The 20575-nt window shown below is 40.1% G+C and overlaps 1 protein-coding gene across 4 annotated transcripts in view; it reads right to left on the minus strand.

Annotated features, from left to right (window-relative positions):
- PXDNL (peroxidasin like) overlaps positions 1–20575 on the minus strand; it is a 497888-nt gene that overhangs the window by 66862 nt on the left and 410451 nt on the right. The gene's annotated exons all lie outside the window — the stretch shown is intronic.

Genomic DNA, 20575 nt, shown 5'->3' on the forward strand with positions numbered 1-20575 from the left:
TGGTGGCACACACCTGTAGTCCCAGCTACTAGGGAGGCTAAGGCAGAAAAATTGCTTGAACCCAGGAGGTGGAGGTTGCAGTGAGCCAAGATAGCACCACTGCACTCCAGCCTGAGTGACAGATGACAGAGCAAGACTCCATCTCGAAAAAAAAAAAAAAAAAAGAAAGAAAGAGTCTTTTCTACATGCCAGCCAAGTGACAAGCATTTTATTTCTATTATTCTATTTAATCAACTGTATACACTTGATTTATAAATTTCATTTATGTCCTCAAAACTGCAAAACTATTTTGGCTTGATGCTGTGACTTTTTTCCAATCTTATGAAGTCCATTACGATGTGAGAGCTTCTCCACTCAAATCTGATTTCCCACTGTTCTACTCTTTCACAGTCAGAGATGAACTAAGCTTATCCTTCATTCAGCAAAGGAAGCCTATAGTTAGGACCTCCTGAACTGTCCACAACAAACCATGCCACTGCATAGATCTCATAATTACCACCCACTCTTACAATTCTCCCTTTTAGACAACATTCTAAACTGATGAAAATTATGCAGTTATAAAAATGAGCAGGCTTCATTTTGTTTCTCCAGCTCATAAGCCCCAATAGGGCCTATTGCATTGAAATTTAAAAGCAATGTTAACTATGGTAATAGAGCCATGTTTTGTTTCCAGGTGGGCATGCTCCAATGAGGGGCTATAAGGAGGTCTCATTTTGTATGCCAGGTCCCATCAAATAGAGTAACTGCTGGCTGTCATGAGAGCCATGTCTAGAAGAAGTCAGAGATGATTGCCTCTATGTTCGGTAGGAAAAAATCCTGAGAGAGTTTAGCAGTGTTTGTCACAGATGCAGTAGGGGAGACTGGTCTCACAATTGCTAGATTTTTGCCGGTTCTAAGCCAGTGAGTGCTTCATCATTCACTACAGTATCAGTTGCGTACCTTTTATTAAGCAAATAGGTGGAATAACGTAGATATAATACATATTTATGAATTAACATAATTACTAATTGAATGAATACATGAATATTATGGTAAAAAGATGTTTCTATTTCAAAACCGCTAAAAATGTTTTTGTTGTTTTTATTTTCACCTTAAATATGTTTTCAAGTTTTAACAAATGTCATTTTGGTATACTCTGAGATGACTGAATGGGTTTTATAACTGTATATTCTAATATAATGCCCTATATTGATACTAACTCAGTTTTATATTCTGGACTTATATTAATTATTCCTCCTTAATCATGTTGCACTATTCTTAAACTATTCATGATTTGACTGACAAGCATTTTTTTAATGTTATTCCCTATAAAAAATGACTTCAGGGTTAACATTACAGATCCTTTCTTAAGGTTTATACCAGAGGCATGCTAATTTCAGCTAATAAATCAAGTAGGTTATCATCTTTTTATATATTCCATAATACTGTATAATGTGCTCTTTAAAATTTGAAATATTTTGTCTAGCTAGAACTCAGAAAGTATTAAAAGTAATTTTTCAATGATTTCAAATTGATGTAGGCTCTGTTTTGATATTGGCTTTCTTATTATTCGAAGACCAAATAGAAAATTATTCAATTACTATTATTTTCAAGCTATCTTTATAAAAACACAAATAGTAATTTCTTAGGAATCTGGTTTTTTTTATGTTTTTGTAACTTAACTTTCAGTTTGGGAATATATTAATCAGTCTTTTTTTTCAACTTTTTACTTTATTAACTTTTGCTTTTCTATTTATTCTTTCCAACTTGAGTTAGACACTTAATGTAAGTGAAAAATATCTGCTATGTTCATCCTGTGAGATTTTTGGTTGTTGATTACCATAATCTCGCATATCTAGACTGATACAGGTTTCAAATACATACATTCTACTTCCTAAGTGAGATGTTCTGCAGATGAGTACATTGGTACTGGTTCTGTTCATTAAATGTGAGGACTCAAGTCTTTCTTCAATTTTATAACTCTTCTATTGCTAACCCTTCAAACTGGGTCTCTCTCTCTCATTCCTGTTTTCTACCTCTTGGAACTTCTATAAATATTTGATGTTTTCAATCTTTTCTCCCTATCTCTAAATCTCCCTTATTATTTATTATTCTCATCTGTCTGTACTACACACTGAGTTAATTCTTCAGATTTATCTTCCAGTTCACTATTTTTTTAATTCAGCTATTTCTAGTATGCTGTTTCACTATCTACTGAGATCTTAATTTAAATTATATATATCATGTCTTGAAATTCAGTTTTTCAAATACCTGTATTTTTACCTTTTCCTTTTAACACTATTCACTCTCTTACTTAATTTAATGTTAAATGCACAGAGTCTCTCCTATTGTTTTAATCTCCCTAAGTTCCATTTTAATTTTGTTTTGTTTTGTTGCTTTTCATTTATTCTCATTGCTGACTATCTTGCAGCTACATATTTGCTGAAATGAATTTTAACTTGCATGTGTGAGAAGGAGAGAACTTCTTGGGAGTTTGGTTTGTCATTCCCGTGATTGTCTGTATGCACCGGGTCGTAAAAGAATGCCTAGAGAGTGATTTGACATGTGCTTGTGCGAGGATTTCAGGGTTTTCATGTGTCCCTGGGCTGTTTTTCATGTTAATTTATCTTCCTGTCTTTCCAGCACCATAATGTTTGAGTAAATTCAGATTATTTTCCTGTGTAACACAGGCTGGGATTCGAATTTCAAAAATTTCCCTGTTTCATTTCAGCCTCAGTCCCTGATGTTTACTTGAGAAACCATATTGCTGCTTCCTCTTTCCTGATGGGAAGGCATTTTCTAGTTCCCTTCATCCTTGCAGAGATGAGGCAGGATTTCAGCCTTTCTGCAGAGAACTCTGTTTCAGGCCTCTGACTAGGTGGATTCTGTATCCCCTTACCCTGTATGGGTACTAAAACCTCAACTTCTGATCCCTCGGAGCAATGTCTATGACTGACAATCATGGGCCAAGAAAGCACATTCATTCCTGATTTCTCCCTGGCTTTTAAGTTTCCTTGTCCTTTGTGACATATAAGAATTGCCCATTTGTTTGAGCTTCTTTATATTTAAAGCCATTCTTTATAGTTTCACTTTTTGTTCAATGGTTCTATGTATTTTTTAGCAAAAAGGAAGCTTATTTTACTGAACTCATTATTTGCCAAGAAATTCTCAAACTGCCAGTGAAAAGAGGCTATTAGTCAAATGCCTTATAAAACACATCATTCTCTGTTTAAAATAGCTTTTATGTCACATTTCCCCATAATGGAACAGGCAAGAAAAACAAAGAAAAGATTTTAACATTATATGTAGCACAAATGTTTATATATTTTAATTCATTCTCAATTATTATTTCAGGTAATTAAAAATACAAAATAAGCTAATAACTTCACTGGCTATGGAAGCCATGCCTCCCCACCAAAAAAAAATTCTATTCTAGCTAAAAAATGTTATGAAGTACCATTCATTGTTAATGAGAAAATGAGGATATAGGCCAAACTATCCAAATATTGCAAAGAACATCTGGCATTATGCAAAATGAAAGTAAATGTTGACTTAATTCACTCTTTAAAAACATTCTAAACTGATTCAAACTAGTTTTTGTCTGCCTTAGGCTCATAAGTATTTGCAAAGGAGAATATTTTAGAGCCATTTAAAAGCATTCAGTAAGTTTCCTGTGGCAACCAATGAATAATATGCCCAGGGAAGTGGAAACTCAGATAGGTCATGCAATTTGCCTAAGATCACAAAGTTAATTACTAGGAACCCAAAAAAGCACTTAGGTAGTATTTTCAGCACATTTTCCGAAATTCTCCGCCTTCTCCATATTAATTCTGGATGAAATAAGTACAAATATTAATTCACAAATATCTTTATTATAATTTATAAAGCCTTTAAAATATTTTCTGTGTATTCTATAAATTTGCATGATAACAGTTATGGCTCTTTTCACACAAAAACATAAAGCACATTGACTGCTTTCCTCATTTCTAGCCAAGAAGTGATGTGGATTCAGGTTCTCTGAGGATCGCTATTTGTTTAATGAGGTGACAAGCCGACCTCACTAAATGGCATAAAGCACAGATTCTTTTTTTTTTAATTTTATTATTATTATACTTTAAGTTTTAGGGTACATGTGCACAATGTGCAGGTTAGTTACATATGTATACATGTGCCATGCTGGTATGCTGCACCCATTAACTCGTCATTTAGCATTAGGTATATCTCCTAAGGCTATCCCTCCCCCCTCCCCCCACCCCACAACAGTCCCCAGAGTGTGATGTTCCCCTTCCTGTGTCCATGTGTTCTCATTGTTCAATTCCCACCTATGAGTAAGAATATGCGGTGTTTGCTTTTTTGTCCTTGTGATAGTTTACTGAGAATGATGATTTCCAATTTCATCCATGTCCCTACAAAGGACATAAACTCATCATTTTTTCTGGCTGCATAGTATTCCATGGTGTATATGTGCCACATTTTCTTAATCCAGTCTATGTTAGACATTTGGGTTGGTTCCAAGTCTTTGCTATTGTGAATAGTGCCACTATAAACATACGTGTGCATGTGTCTTTATAGCAGCATGATTTATAGTCCTTTGGATATATACCCAGTAATGGGATGGCTGGGTCAAATGGTATTTCTAGTTCTAGATCCCTGAGGAATCGCCACACTGACTTCCACAATGGTTGAACTAGTTTACAGTCCCACCAACAGTGTAAAAGTGTTCCTATTTCTCCACATCCTCTCCAGCACTTGTTGTTTCCTGACTTTTTAATGATTGCCATTCTAACTGGTGTGAGATGGTATCTCATTGTGGTTTTGATTTGCATTTCTCTGATGGCCAGTGATGGTGAGCATTTTTTCATGTGTTTTTTGGCTACAAAAATGTCTTCTTTTGAGAACTGTCTGTTCATGTCCTTCACCCACTTTTTGATGGGGTTGTTTGTTTTTTTCTTGTAAATTTGTTTGAGTTCATTGTAGATTCTGGATATTAGCCCTCTGTCAGATGAGGAGGTTGCGAAAATTTTCTCCCATTTTGTAGGTTGCCTGTTCACTCTGATGGTAGTTTCTTTTGCTGTGCAGAAGCTCTTTAGTTGAATTAGATCCCATTTGTCAATTTTGGCTTTTGCTGCCATTGCTTTTGGTGTTTTAGACATGAAGTCCTTGCCCATGCCTATGTCCTGAATTGTATGCCTAGGTTTTCTTCTAGGGTGTTTATGGTTTTAGGTCTAACGTTTAAGTCTTTAATCCATCTTGAATTGATTTTTGTATAAGGTGTAAGGAAGGGATCCACTTTCAGCTTTCTACATATGGCTAGCCAGTTTTCCCAGCACCATTTATGAAATAGGGAATCCTTTCCCCATTGCTTGTTTTTCTCAGGTTTGTCAAAGATCAGATAGTTGTAGATACGCGGCGTTATTTCTGAGGGCTCTGTTCCGTTCCATTGATCTATATCTCTGTTTTGGTACCAGTACCATGCTGTTTTGGTTACTGTAGCCTTGTAGTATAGTTTGAAGTCAGGTAGTGTGATGCCTCTAGCTTTGTTCTTTTGGCTTAGGATTGACTTGGTGACGCGGGCTCTTTTTTGGTTCCATATGAACTTTAAAATAGTTTTTTCCAATTCTGTGAAGAAAGGCATTGGTAGCTTGATAGGGATGGCATTGAATCTGTAAATTACCTTGGGCAGTATGGGCATTTTCATGATATTGATTCTTCCTACCCATGAGCATGGAATGTTCTTCCATTTGTTTGTATCCTCTTTTATTTCATTGAGCAGTGGTTTGTAGTTCTCCTTGAAGAAATCCTTCATGTCCCTTGTAAGTTGGATTTCTAGGTATTTTATTCTCTTTGAAGCAATTGTGAATGGGAGTTCACTCATGATTTGGCTCTCTGTTTGTCTGTTATTGGTGTACAAGAATGCTTGTGATTTTTGTACATTGATTTTGTATCCTGAGACTTTGCTGAAGTTGCTTATCAGCTTCAGGATATTTTGGGCTGAGACGATGGGGTTTTCTAGATATACAATCATGTCATCTGCAAAGAGGAACAATTTGACTTCCTCTTTTTCTAATTGAATACCCTTTATTTCCTTCTCCTGCCTAATTGCCCTGGCCAGAACTTCCAACACTATGTTGAATAGGAGTGGTGAGAGAGGGCATCCCTTTCTTGAAAGCACAGATTTTCAACAGCAACAGTGGTGCCATTTCTATTGTGAGGTTAGGAGAAATTGATTGGCATAAAAATTAATATCAAAGTTCCTCAATTTTAATTTAAAGAGAAGATTAGAGAGTACACGAATGGGAGTATTCTCACTTGCAGCCATTTGAAAATATATTTCCTGAGCAAAAGAAAATACTGAGTTACATGTCACTGACTATGAATTTTACTTAATTTAAAGCCAGTCTCCTGTGTTTTCATTCTGAAGTATACATTTTATGTGAATGTCATGCCGCTCTGAAATGAAAAGGAAAGAATTGCTACCTATAGAAAGACAGGTTTCCACCTTTACTTAGAGAATGTTTTTTAATTTTCCTGAATTTTAATTTCCTAAATTTCCATAATTGGAGACCAATGCAGATTCACTTACACATGGCACTCAGATGTGTGCATAGACTTAGCATCCAGGCAGTCTGCTAAGTGCTTGACATACTTTAAATTATTTCATCTTCTCAGTAAACTGATGAGACACATACAGTGATCCTCATATTAGGGATGAGAAGTATGAGACTAAGAATAAGCACAAAAGGCTGCACAGTGAGAAGGAAATGAAGAGAGCACGTATAACACCATGGTCTGACATCAGAGCCTTTATTGCTGTATTGCCAAGTGCTGGGTTATGCTGTTTCTCATAGTCTCCTTCTGTGCTAAAGCTGAAGCAAAACAGAAAATAAAAACAAACATTGGCAGTTGCGTAATAGCAGTGCCCCACCCTTCAAAGATGTCCATGGCCTAATCTTTGGAACCTGTGAATATGTCACCTTACATGGCAAAAGAGATTTTGCCAATGTGATTCACCAAAGGATATCAAGAGGGGAAGACCATTGTGCATTATCCGGGTGGGCCCAATGTAATCACAAGAGTTCTTAAAAGTGGAAAAGGGAATAGAAGAGTGAAAAGAAGGGGCCCCAGCAAAGGAGTGTGGGCAGCCTCTAGAAGGGGGAAAGACAGGGAAACAAATCATCCCATGAAGCCTCCTGAAAGGGCACAGCCCTGATTTTAGCCGAGCAAGACCAATTTCCGACTCCTGACCTCTGAACTACAAGACAATAAATCTGTCTTTTTTTAAGGCATCTATTTTATGGTACTTCATTACAGCAGTCGCAGGAAATAATACAGTGGCTAAAAGCATCAACTTTGGAATCATATAGATTCAGATTAAAACCCGCATTCTCCAGTTGACAACTCCATGTCCTTGGGAAAGTTAACACCAGCTCATGAGATAACAAAAGTGTTAATGAAAAGTGTGAATGTGCCCAGGGCATATACAGAAGAGATTTGCCTCAAACTATTCTATATACGTTGGAGCACGAATAATTATTTTTAAAAATAGCATTTCATGTAATAAATTGTCTTACAAAATGAGAGGTGATGTATGTCACAAAACACTCCTTTTTGTGCAACAAACGCCAGCCAAATATGAAGGAAATATTATTACTATTAGAGTAAAGCTATCCCATCCATAAAACCTAAGAGGTTAACAAGAAAAATATGGCTTCCATTTGGGGACTTTTTTGATTTGACTGTCTCATATTGAGGTGAGAAAATTATAACTCTGAAGAGGAACAGTATCATTCCTAAGTCCTGAGATATATTAGAAAAACTCATCAAAGAATATCCTTCTTCAATCGTGCTTTGATTCTGTAACAGTAGGCATCGGCAAACTATTCTTAAAGGGTGGTTAGTATACCCTTGGACTTTTCAAGCCATACAATCTTTGTGGCAACTATTCCACTCTGCCAGGTAGTGGGACATAGGGAATGTTAAGTAAATGTGTCTGACTATGTAACAAACTATTCATAAGAACAACGGCCAGCCTGCAGGCTGTGGTTTGCCAAACCCTGTGTTAAAGTGGCATCTTGACCTGAAGGGTTTTCACTCTAACTAGCATTCATAGTGCCCTCTTTTATTCTCAAAAATGCCCTGGGGTACATAGCCCTGGTCCTGTGGCCACATAGGCCTAGAAGTCTCTGCTCTGCCCAGGATCCCAAAAAGGCACTTGATTGTGGAATACAAGGTGTATTTATTCACCTTGGAAGACCCCAAGTGTAGATAGGGACTGTCCTAGACATGTGGTACAATGGTCATCCCACGTCTGCCTCACATTTCACAAAGATAAGCACATTCAGCAACCCCATGAGATATAACCTGCTCAAAGGAAGGGAAAGGATGTGTCATGGGTCTGTATTTGCTGAGTAACTACCCAGAGGCAGAGTTCCCAGGAAGCAAGTGAAGATGACTCTGCAGAGCCCTAACCACAAGGGCCACTCCCAAGACCCTAGAGAGGGCCTGCAGGGTATTCACACAGTCACAAGTGTGCATAAAGTGTGTGTGCATATAAGCATCAGGCCCTCCTTGACTTTGTAGACACTATTCCAGATGCTGGGTGAACACACTCAACAAAAGAGCTCTCAGAGGACTGGGATGGGGCTCAACCAATTCAGAACTATCACCTGCTCACTCACCCTCCAGAAATCATCGATGCAGGTATGGTGTTCAATTCACTTGTGCTGCCTCTCCCTCAAATTCTGGTTTATAACAGTGACTTAATAAATGTCTGTGAAATGTAGATATCAATGCATTCAATGCAGGAGAAAAGGTAAGTCATTCTAAAAGAAAATATTTTTAAAAAATGGTTTAGTGAGTTAAAGAGATTAGAAAAAAGGGAATTCAAATTATGAGACAAAAGAAACAACCAATATTTTTTAAGTATATATTGAATTGAAAAATAAAGGGTGAAGCTGTGAAAGAGAGGATCTAGAAAGATTAAAAGATGATATAATTTGGTTTCAAAGAGGATACGAAATGTTATAGAGGAACTGAAAAAGCAGTAGAAGACTGGACACTGAGAAGAGATACATAGAAAAACAGGAAATAAATGGCTATGTTCCTTCTTGCTTGCTTGCTTTTGTTTTGGCAGAGGATAAAAGAGCTTTCCAAAACTTTAAAAAATCTATTACTGCCTAATGAGACCCATACTTAACTCCAATTTACTCTCAGGGCAGTTAGCCCACCACCCCCAACTCTGCCAGCAGAACGCCACTGAGTAATGGGACTGTCACAGGACAATCCCACAGCTCCCCACTGCTCCTTTCTTGTTTTTCTAAAGGAAGATTATCTAAGATTATAGCTAATTTATGACTACTTACGCCTCTCTTGCTACAGGTACTGACACTAATGGATCTTAGCTGCACTTGGCTGAGAAATAAATCGGTTCTATAGATCGGCAATAAACACAGCTACAGCAGGGAACGCAGCTTCAGCAGTCCACCTATGCCTGCGAGAAGAAAGGGATGGGCTAGACGGGGAATGGGAATTTGACTGCAGGATTCATGTGTGTATGATGTGTGATTTGGACATGTGTGTATGATGTGTGATTTGGGTGGATGGCTAAACTGAGTTTTTTCTCTTTCCACACGCCAACGCCAGACACCTGGTTGCAAGCCTCTGGCTGCAGGAACCATATGTGCTGCTGGGTGGGGTAGTGCAGCACAGGGACGTGGGAAGACCCACTGTCCCCAGAGGCCTTCCCGACCAGAGTGCAGAGCGCCTGTGTCTCCACAAGACTCAGCAATGACTGTGGTCTGAGAATGCCTGGCTGCACAGAAACATCAATCTGGGATTTAAAAATAAACAGGCTGGGTGCGGTGGCTCATGCCTGTAATCCCAGCACTTTGGGAGGCCAAGGCAGGTGGATCACCTGAGGTCGGGAGTTCCAGACCAGCCTGACCAACATGGAGAAACTCCGTCTCTACTAAAAATACAAAAATTAGCCGGGCATAGTGGTGCATGCCTGTAATCCCAGATACTCGGGAGGCTGAGGGCAGGAGAAACGCTTGAACGTGGGAGGCAAAGGTTGAGGTGAGCTGAGATTGCACCATGGCATTCCAGCCTGGGCAACAAGAATGAAACTCCGTCTCAAAAATAACGGTAATAATAATAATAATAATAAACAAATAAACCATTCATACTGTAGTCCAGATATTCTTTCCAATCAGCCCTGCTACAAGATCTTGTGTTGGAAGCAATTCTCAAGCTTTTCCTCATTGAAGGAAAAAAGGACTTACTTATATTTTTAGCCTCTAAACAGTCACTTTGCACTTGAAACCTGCAAACTTATTTGCTCTACTTTATTTTTGAATATTTTGATGGCTGTCTCTGCCATAGCCACTCAACTGTGGTCTTCACACCTCTGTCATAAATGAACCCATATATATTAGGTCTGATACAAAACCAAAATAAGTTATTAAGGGTTTGGGCAGATATATAAAAAGTTGAACACATTTTAGTTTACTGCTGTTCTTAAAGTGATTATCAACTGCGGACCATTCTTGTACTTATGAAATAAAATATAAGCATGCCTGCTAACAATTCCAATTTTAGTTCCTTAGCTAGAAATGGGTTTTGAATCAGTTCTAATGTTTATATTCATGTTACAATTATGACCAAATTATACTATTACTTTTAAAGATTTTGGAACTGTTGTTTATATTTCTGGTTTGCTATTTAGATATGTTAAAAATGCAAATTGTTTACATAGTTCAAATCCCTAATCTAAGGCCACAGGAAATATAATACCTCAAAAACAAAAAACTAAACCAACAAAACTTATGAGATCCATCCATTAATCCTTCTGCTTGTTTAACAAATACTAAGAATCAGGCATTGTTAGACATTTAAGGAGATAAGTCATACTCCTCCAGAATGTTCACATTTTAATGTGGAAGTTGCACACATAAATAGTTGCAATGTACTGTAAGTATTTTAATATTAATAGGTGCAAAGTCCTGCAATATTACCAAAGAAAAAATAGCTCTGCAGGGATAACAATATTAGGTGCCATAGAAAAGAAGAAATGCATTGCAGGAGGACATAAAGAGAGCTGCTGTGAACACTCAGGTCTAAGTAGGGAGAGGCCTTTTTTTTTATTATTATACTTTAAGTTCTAGGGTGCATGTGCACAACGTGCATGTTTGTTACATATGTATACATGTGCCATGTTGGTGTGCTGCACCCATTAACTCGTCTTTTAGCATTACATGTATCTCCTAATGCTATCCCTCCCCGCTCCACCCACCCCACAACAGGCCCCGGTGTGAAGATACATAGTTAATTATGGTAAAATCTTTCGTTTAAACAATTGCTCAGGAGCTAAAATTGTAGGGAAAAATACAATTTAGAATGAATGTAAGCTTCTGTTTCTGGCTATGGTGTGATGGAAAGGAGACTAGTTTTCCCATTATAAACAATCACAAAAGAGGACAACATGTGTGAGCCCACAGCTTCCAAACACTGGACAACAAGCAGCCTAAGACTGAGGAGCCTGAGAAGAGGGAAACTCATGACAATGGCCTCAGTTTCCCTTCGGGAGAAATCTCCCCCACACTGCACAGGGCACTAGAATCCCAGCACAGCAAGGTGCAGCTGCACTCAAGAGGCTGCCATCCCAGTTCCGGAAAGCTGAAGCAGCTGGGAACAGGTGGCGGGACCTGCGTTGGGGAGTGGGCAGACATTTACTTTGGGGCCCCTCACAGTCCTGGGGATGGCTGGCTGACACCTGAGCAAGAGGAACTGCATGAGGTATACACAGGGCAACTGCTGCAGGAAGTTGAATCAGAAGACGGTGATGGCTGTAACACCTCAGTAATACCCAGAGAGCAGCCAGACAGCAGCTTGCCAAGTCTTAACAGAATAACTTTTATCCTTATAAGGATAAACTCTACTCAACAGAGCTGAAAACCAAGCCCTGCCAAGATTAGCATGGCCAACAGCATTTGGAAGTTCAGCCACCCCACATCAGCGGAGCTTAAGCAACATTCCTGGGGTTTCTACATTTCCACCCAAATGAAGCATAAAGCCAAACCTATGCAAATGCAAGGCGGAATCACAGTAATTGATATGCATTTAGAAATTACGAGACAGAGAAGGAAGCAAAATTGGAATTCACACTTAGGAAAGTAATGAACCCCTGAATGATGGCTGTGATGTTTAATTTATCAGAAAAGGACATTAAAGCCACTATTATACATGTATTTAACAAATTAAAGAAGGTATGCTCTTATTGAATTAACATTGAAACAAATGTAGAAAGAAAATTAAGAATCATAAAAATGTAAATTCTAGAACTAGTACAATAATCAAAATGAAAATTTCACTTGATATATGTAAGAGGAGATTGAAGATGACAGTAGAAAATCTGTGAACTAGCAAGAAAAATCAATAGAATATTTCCAACCAGAAGAACAGACAGGAGAAAAAAATTAAGCAAATATAAAGTCTTTTACACTGCCAGTGGGAGTGAATAATATTACAACCACTTTGGGTAACAATTTGGCAGTTTCTTATAAAGTTAAATACAGAGTTACTAAGTGACCTAGAAATTATACTGTTAGGTTTTTTATTCAAGAAAAATGGAATCATAGGCCCACAAAAAGACTTGCATGTAAGAGTTCATCGCAGTTATTCAGAAGAGATAAATATGGGAAACAACCCAAATGGCTGCTTCAAATGGAAGAGTAAACAAATATTTGTATATTCATACAAACAATACCATTCACAATGAACAAAATATATGATCTACAGGTGCACTTCACAATATAGGTGAACTCCAAAAACATTCCAAGCAAAATAGCTTAAAACAATACATATGGTGTGATTCAATTTATGTGAAGTTCTAGAAGAGACAAAATGAATGTACAATGAGAGGAATCCAATATGTGGTTGCTGGGAAGGGTCTGGATGAGAAGACAGACTGCAAAGACCATGAGCTATGCTTCTGGAATGATGACAATGCTCTTTGTCTTCACTGGGGTAATGATTACAGAGGTATGAATATTGTTCAAAGGCATCAAATTGTACACTTAAAATGTGTGCATTGTACCACATGCCACTTTTGATACATGATGTTAATTGAAAATTTAGTTTAGTTTAGTCAGATTTTGGGGATTTAAAGACGAAATGCATTAAATTGCATTCAGATGTATACTCTGGTGGTAAAATAGAATTTAGAAGTGAAATAAAGCATAAAGTTTTCTATAAAATATTTGCTATGATTTTGTATGGTATATAATGAGGAACAACTGAATATCTTTATTTCTGTAAGTGTTAGATTTTGATAACATAATGGTAAAGATTTCTTCAGTTGAATTTTTATAATTGTAAAATAATCTATCATAGTACTAAACAATTTTCAAAGGCAGAAATAAAAAGTAGATTCTAAAAGTGAAGAAGTTATATACAGGTTGTGAGTATCCCTTATCCAGCTTGGGATCAGCAATGTTTCAGATTTAGAATCTTTTCAGATTTGGGAATATTTGCACACACATAATGAGATATCATGGGAATGGAACCCAACTCTAAACACCAAATTCATTTATGTTTCACATACACCTTAAAAGATATATTGCAGCTGAAGGGGGCTGTGGAAGTCTTTTTTCCCTTGAGGATGCTTTTGTGCACCTGTTTTAACTGAAACTGGTCATATGAGTTCAGGATGGAATTTTCCACTTGTGGCATCATGACAGTACTAAAAAATTTTTGATTTTTGATTTTTGAGCATTTCAGGAATTTTGAATTTTTGGATTGGTGATGCTCAACCTGCTTATATTTATAACTTCTAAAACACATTACTAAGACTCACCACTGTCTACACAACTGATGTTAAATTAATGTCATACTTTAAGGCGTTAAATTATTTTGCACTCTGTTTTTGCTAGACAAATAGAGCTGCACGCCTTCTAAGAAATGGACCTTTGAGGATAATTGACTGACCACTTTATTTTTAATATGGCCTTGTCACTTTTTATTTGCTCAGGCATGTGTGTCTTCTGTGTTGCAGGTCTATAGTGTTGACAGAATGAGTTTTGATTGGTTAAGTGTGTGCATTTTTAACTTTTTGAAATTGGGGTTAAGGTCATGTAAGAATCAAATGTGTTGTTCTCTGTTTTAACTTCTCATTCCTTTGTATAAAAGACTATAATACATCATAGTTCATTGATGCCACTCAATAGTTGATGAAAAACTAAATTGTTAGGAATAAGTGTAAAAATCTAGTTTTCACCTAAGAAAATTTGTCTTGTCAAAGGTGTTCAAGCAAAGAATAATTTTCAAATCAAAGCCTCTTGGAAAATTAAAATGAGTCTCACCCAAGCATGTCCCACTTCCCCTAATGAAATATCTAGAGAGCAGCTGCTTTGTGCTAGGCCCTGGACTGAACTCTGGGGATTCAAAGATAAATTAGACAATTTATTTGCAACCAAGGAGTACATACTCTTGGAACCTGTCATTCAATTAATATGTTCTCTAGAAAAGCAGAAATACTGTGCAATGAAAATGACCAGGGGTAGCAAGGCTCTAAAACTGGCATTTAGAGTCAAACAACAGGACTTGGTCTAATTGTACAATACCCTTATAAAAGTATTGTTTAGAAAAAAAATGTGATACTCAAAACCCTTGTGCTAGCTTTACCATAAAAGACTATGTAAACCTGGGAGCTAGGAGAGAGCCTTCCTCAGTGCACCATATGCATAAGTAAGGAGATAGGAGATCTGAGGGAGAAGGGAATAAAACGCTGAACAGAAAGCAGCAGAGACTAGAGATGAAGACAAGACGCTGGTCTTCCAGAGGCCCAGCTATGTTTGAGCAGCTCAGTACCCTTCTGTGACATAAAGAACAAAGTCACTGCCTCCAAATGGGATAGAAGAAAAGGACTGGTCCTTGACTAAGAGCGCATGGTAGTCACAAATCTGGGGGCTGCTTTTTGGCCAAGAGAGCAGCCATTTGAAGGCATATGGGAGAGAAGCATCCTTTTCCTATGTCTGAGATGCCAGCGAGGAAGAGACACTACATCAGTGAAGGAATAGGGGGCACCCAGGAATCTGTGAGTCTTCTGAAAATACACACAGATTTGGGTCTATTTTTCTCTCTTTGTTGTATCTTCCTGCAAAAGAAGGTTCATAGATTCTACTAGATTTGGGAAATGGTCTTACATGAAATGGTCAAAAATCACTGTTTCACAGCAATTAAAGTTGCTCCTGGGCCTACTAAACACTCAGGAAACGTGAGGGGGTGCTGTCGATGCCAGGTCTTTAAAGGCTGGCATGAATATGAAAGTTGATAAATATTTAGCAGAGGAATGACAGCTGAACATGCAGAAGAAGGAAAAGCCAAGCCCACAGGAAAGGGGCAACCTTTTCGGGCACAGGAAGACAAAGACAGAGAATGCAAGTTTTTGGGAAGGAATCATGCGGTTTGACCTCCTGAAACCCAAGAGTGGAAAGCGGAAAGAAATTAAAAATTGTTTGTTAATTTGTCTATTTTTAATATCGAGTGAAGCTATCATAAAATAGGTACATATACAGAATATAAGTTACTTAATTGGTGAAATATGAGCTATTCTTTTAAGGAGCAGAGGCAGGGCTGGGCACGATGGCTCACATCTGTAATCCCAGTACTTTGGGAGGCTGAAGCAGGCAGATCACATGTGGTCAGGAGTTTGATACCAGCCTGGCTAACATGGTGAGACCCAGTCTCTACCAAATATACAAAATTAGCCAGGCATGGTGGCATGCACCTGTAATCCCAGCTACTCGGGAGGCTGAGGCAGGAGAATCACTTGAATCTTGGAGGTGGAGGTTGCAGCAAGCCGAGATCGCACCAATGCACTCCAGCCTGGGTGACAGAGAAGGACTCCGTCTCAAAATAAATAAATAAAGCCGAGGCAGTTACACATCCCTGTGATTATGAGTGACAAATGAACTTATACTTACTCAAAACCAAAAGTAACCGTATCCACAAATTACACACAGTATTATATTTTCAAAAGAGGATTCAAAAATAGCTTTGAAAATGGCCTCTCTGGAAATTTATGTTCACCATTCAGTGAATAACTGATCTTCCCCTTCTGCTCATTAAATGTTTTAGAAACAATAAAAAGAAACAGAGTGGCCAGGCGCGATGTAATCACGCCTGTAATCCCAGCACTTTGGGAGGCTGAGGCGGGTGGATCACGAGGTCAGGAGATCGAGATCATCCTGGCTAACATGGTGAAACCCCGTCTCTATTAAAAATACAAAAAAAAAAAAAAAAATTAGCCGGGCGAGGTGGCCAACGCCTATAGTCCCAGCTACTCGGGAGGCTGAGGCAGGAGAATGGCGTGAACCCGGGAGGTGGAGCTTGCAGTAAGCTGAGATCGCCACTGCATTCCAGCCTGGGCGATAGAGCCAAACTCCCTCTCCAAATAAAAAGAAAGAAAGAAAAAAAAAGAAACAGTGTGATTCTTGAGAGCAAGAATAATCTTATAAAAAGAAAATAATTCATTTTCATATGATCCTGGAATAAAATAAGCTCTTTAAAAAATAAAACACTTTTGACCAAGAAAAAAATGAAAAGATTTCCTGAGCTCTTGGTACTGAAGGAGGCAGGATATTTGTACATGTCACAAATCTTTCTGGCAAATGCTGTGGTCTGTGGATCCGACAGCAGTGAACTCTGAGGAGTAGATGCCAAGGAACCACACCCAGACCCCGCCCACCTCTCCCGCAACTCCTCTGCTGTCCTCCCCTCTAGGGGGCAGTGTTCCACGTACAATTCCACTTAGAAAAAAGTGTCAGCTTCCCTGGTGCATCTTAATGTTTTGGGGGTGAGATGAGTCCGATGCTAATTCTAGGATTGGACTCCTTGGTGCAGCAAGACCCATGGCTTTTCACGTCTCACACATATCACAGGGGCCCTGGTGCCAGTCTTTACCCTACTTCTCATGTATCTCAAATGTCCTTCTTGGCACTCACAGCCAAGTCTTTCACAGACAGCTGCCATCTGCTTTAGGATTGGGTTTCCACGCTGCTATGATCTAAATGTGTCTCCCCAAAATTCAAATGTGGAAGCTTCATCTCCGATGTGATGGTATTAATAAGCGGGGCCTTAGGTGGTGATTAGGTCATGATGTGTTCGGAATTGGTGAGGTCTTGGTCTCACTGACTTCAAGAATGAAGTTGCGGACCCTCACGGTGAGTGTTACAGTTCTTAAAGGTGGTGTGTCCGGAGTTTGTTCCTTCTGATGTTCGAACGTGTTCAGAGTTTCTTCCTTCTGGTGGGTTCGTGGTCTCACTGGCTTCAAGAGTGAAATTGCAGACCTTCATGGTGAGTGTTACAGCTCTTAAGGCCACGTGTCTGGAGTTACTAGATCCTCCCGTCCGGACTTGTTCATTCCTCCTGGTGGGTTCATGGTCTCGCTGGCCTCAGGAATGAAGCTGCATAACTTTGGGGTGAGTGTTTCAGCTCATAAAGGCAGTGTGAACCCAAAGAGTAAGCAGCAGCAATATTTATTGCAAAGAGCGAAATAACAAAGCTTCCACACGTGGAAGGAGACCAGAGTGGATTGCCACTGTTGGCTCAGGCAGCCTGCTTTTATTCCCTTATCTGGCTCCACCCACATCCTGCTGATTGGTCCATTTTACAGAGAGCTGATTGGTCTGGTTTGACAGGGTGCTGACTGGTGTGTTTACAATCCCTGAGCTAGACACAGAGTCCTGATTGGTGCATTTATAATCCTCTAGCTAGACATAAAAGTTCTCCAGGTCCCCACCAGATTAGCCACATACAGAGTGCTGATCGGTGCATTTACAAACCTTGAGCTAGACACAGAGTGCTGATTGGTGTGTTTACAATCCCATAGCTAGACATAAAGGTTCTCCAAGTCCCCACCAGATTAGCCAGGTACAGAGTGCTAATTGGTGCATTCACAAACCTTGCGCTAGACACAGGGTGCTGACTGGTGCATTTACAAACCTTGAGCTAGACACAGAGTGCTGATTGGTGTATCTACAATCCCTTAGCTAGACATAAAGGTCCTCCAAGTCCCCACTAGACTCAGGAGCCCAGCTGGCTTCACCTAGTGGATCCTGCACCAGGGTGGCAGGCAGAGCTGCCCACCAGTCCCACGCAGTGTGCCAGCACTCCTCAGCCCTTGGGTGGTCGATGGGACTGGGTGCCCTGGAGCAGGGGGCGGTGATCGTCAGGGAGGCTCGGGCTGCGCAGGAGCCCACGGCAAGGGTGGGGGGAGGCTCGGGCATGGTGGGCTGCAGGTCCGAGTCCTGCCCCGCGGGGAGGCAGCTGAGGCCCTGGGAGAATTCGAGCTCAGCACCAGGACCCAGCGCACCCTCTGCAGCTGCTGGCCTGGGTGCTAAGCCCCTCACTGCCTGGGGCCGGCAGCGCCGGCCAGCCACTGGGAGTGCGGGGCCCACTGAGCCCACGCCCACCCGGAACTGGCGCTGGCCCGCCTGCGCCTCTCCCTCCACACCCCCTGGCAAGCAGAGGGAGCCGGCTCCCGCCTGGGCCAGCCCAGAAAGGGGTTCCCACAGTGCAACCGCGGGGTGAAGAGCTCCTCAACAGCGGCCTGAGTGGGCACCGAGGCCGAGGAGGTGCCCAGAGCGAGGGATTGCTGCGAGGGCTGCCAGCACGCCGTCACCTCTCAATGAGGGTGAAGTCCTCATTAAAGTTATTAATGAATTATAAAAGAGGCTTCACACGACATTTGCTCCTTTTGTCTTCCCTCCACTCGGCCATGTGAGGATACGGGGCTCAAGATACATCTTAGAGGCAGAGACAAGGGCCTCCACCCAGTGGACTGAAGTGATTTAAAAACAAAGTCCTAAAACCACATTTGTAAATTAATACAAAAAGGAAAAGAAGTAATAAGATAAAGAAATACTATGTAAATTAAACTACTTAAAGCTATATCATCTTCAGCAGCTCCTGAGAAATTGCAGTCTACATATTTGAGAACTGACTGTAAAAACCATTCCAATTTATTTTGCACTCACAGTTGAATGAGTATATGTTTCATATTTTACAAATTTGCCGTTAATGAAAGGGGAAAGTCAGGCATCTGTGACAGCCTAAGCAAAAAGCATCTGGCTTCTACTGACTTCTGGCAACCCACCCATGCCAGTCAGCAATGCTCTGTCCTCCTCTGGCTAACGCCAAGCACCAGGCTGCGTAGAGTTCCACTAGTTCAAATATTCTCCCAGGCAAGGATAACGACTCAATGTTTAGGCTGCATAGACTCTTGGGGCCAATATCCCATAGGCATGAAAGGAACAAATAGAAAGGCTACTGAGTGAATGCTCAATGAAGTCTCCCCAGCTGCTGTCCGTCTGAAAGGCCACTCATACTTCACATCAGCCACTGTAAGGATGGACAGTGGCCGGCAGTGGAGGCTAATACAGCTAACACTAGAACCACATGATTTAGGAGGAATTTGGGACAGGAAATTTGTAAGAAGAAACATTCCGGGTACTCTAATTTGTGGTGAATTTACAAGTTAGCTGCCAATTGAGAAGTGAGACCCAAATTGCACAAGACGTCATACCCCTAACTTTTTCCAATCCAGATAATCTACCCACAGGAAACATTTAAAATTCGGATAGGATTGCATACATGGCCACAAGCCTATCTGTGCCATCTTTGAGCTTCTCCTAGATGACTCCAGCAGCTGTTGGATTCTTGGCTCCTATGCTAGTCTCTCCTCCTTGCAATACACCTTCCAGATGCCTGCCAGTTACCATGTCAGGGAAGAGTCCCTCTTCAGGTCACTCTCTTGCTTTAGAGTTAAATACGGAGTGAAGATCAGATTCCCTTGCATGGCACACAGCCTCTTTAAAACCTGTCCCCTACTACCTCTTTGTTCTCTCCTCCTGACACTCAACCCCATGCCTTCCTGCTTCCAGTCCCTCACCCCAGATGCCACCTGGTGTTCCCCCATCATCTAGCCTCTTACACTTAAACTTCTAAGACCAGATCAAATGACATCTCTTATCAGTGGCTTGCTGTGAGCCTTCCATTTCTCAGCTCTGTGTGCTCACAGCATTTAATCGCGACTTCTACCAAGCGCTTTCCACACTGGTCACAGCAGCTTCCTGACTCCCCCGCACGCTGTCAGGCTTTCCCTGTGTGGATGCTGTTTCAGTCATCTCGGCTCCCACGCCTACCACAGGGCTACATCTGAGCAGATGTGCAATATCGTAATGCCCCTGACAACTGAAATGATTATGTTATAATAAAACATCTACGGCTAACATTTATTGATTGCCTGTGATGCAGGAGGAATGGGGCCAAGTATCTGATGCATTTTATGTAATTTAATCTTTAAACAATTCTGAGAAGAAGGTGCTACTTTCTCATTTTATAGGTATCCTGAGATTGAAAACTGTTTACTTTTCACAGGCTCTTGGTACTATTGGGTGGTAGAACAGAGATTTAAACCAGGTCTTCGTGAATCCAAATCAATGTCCTTTCCAAAAGAAATGTGCAAATTCAACCTGCAGGGTACTCTGATTTCTTTTAAATACATTACACATTTTCACAGTTTGATATTCCACATATG

This window comes from Pan troglodytes, chromosome 7 (assembly GCF_028858775.2).
Source record: "Pan troglodytes isolate AG18354 chromosome 7, NHGRI_mPanTro3-v2.0_pri, whole genome shotgun sequence".
Classification (NCBI taxonomy): Eukaryota; Metazoa; Chordata; class Mammalia; order Primates; family Hominidae; genus Pan; species Pan troglodytes.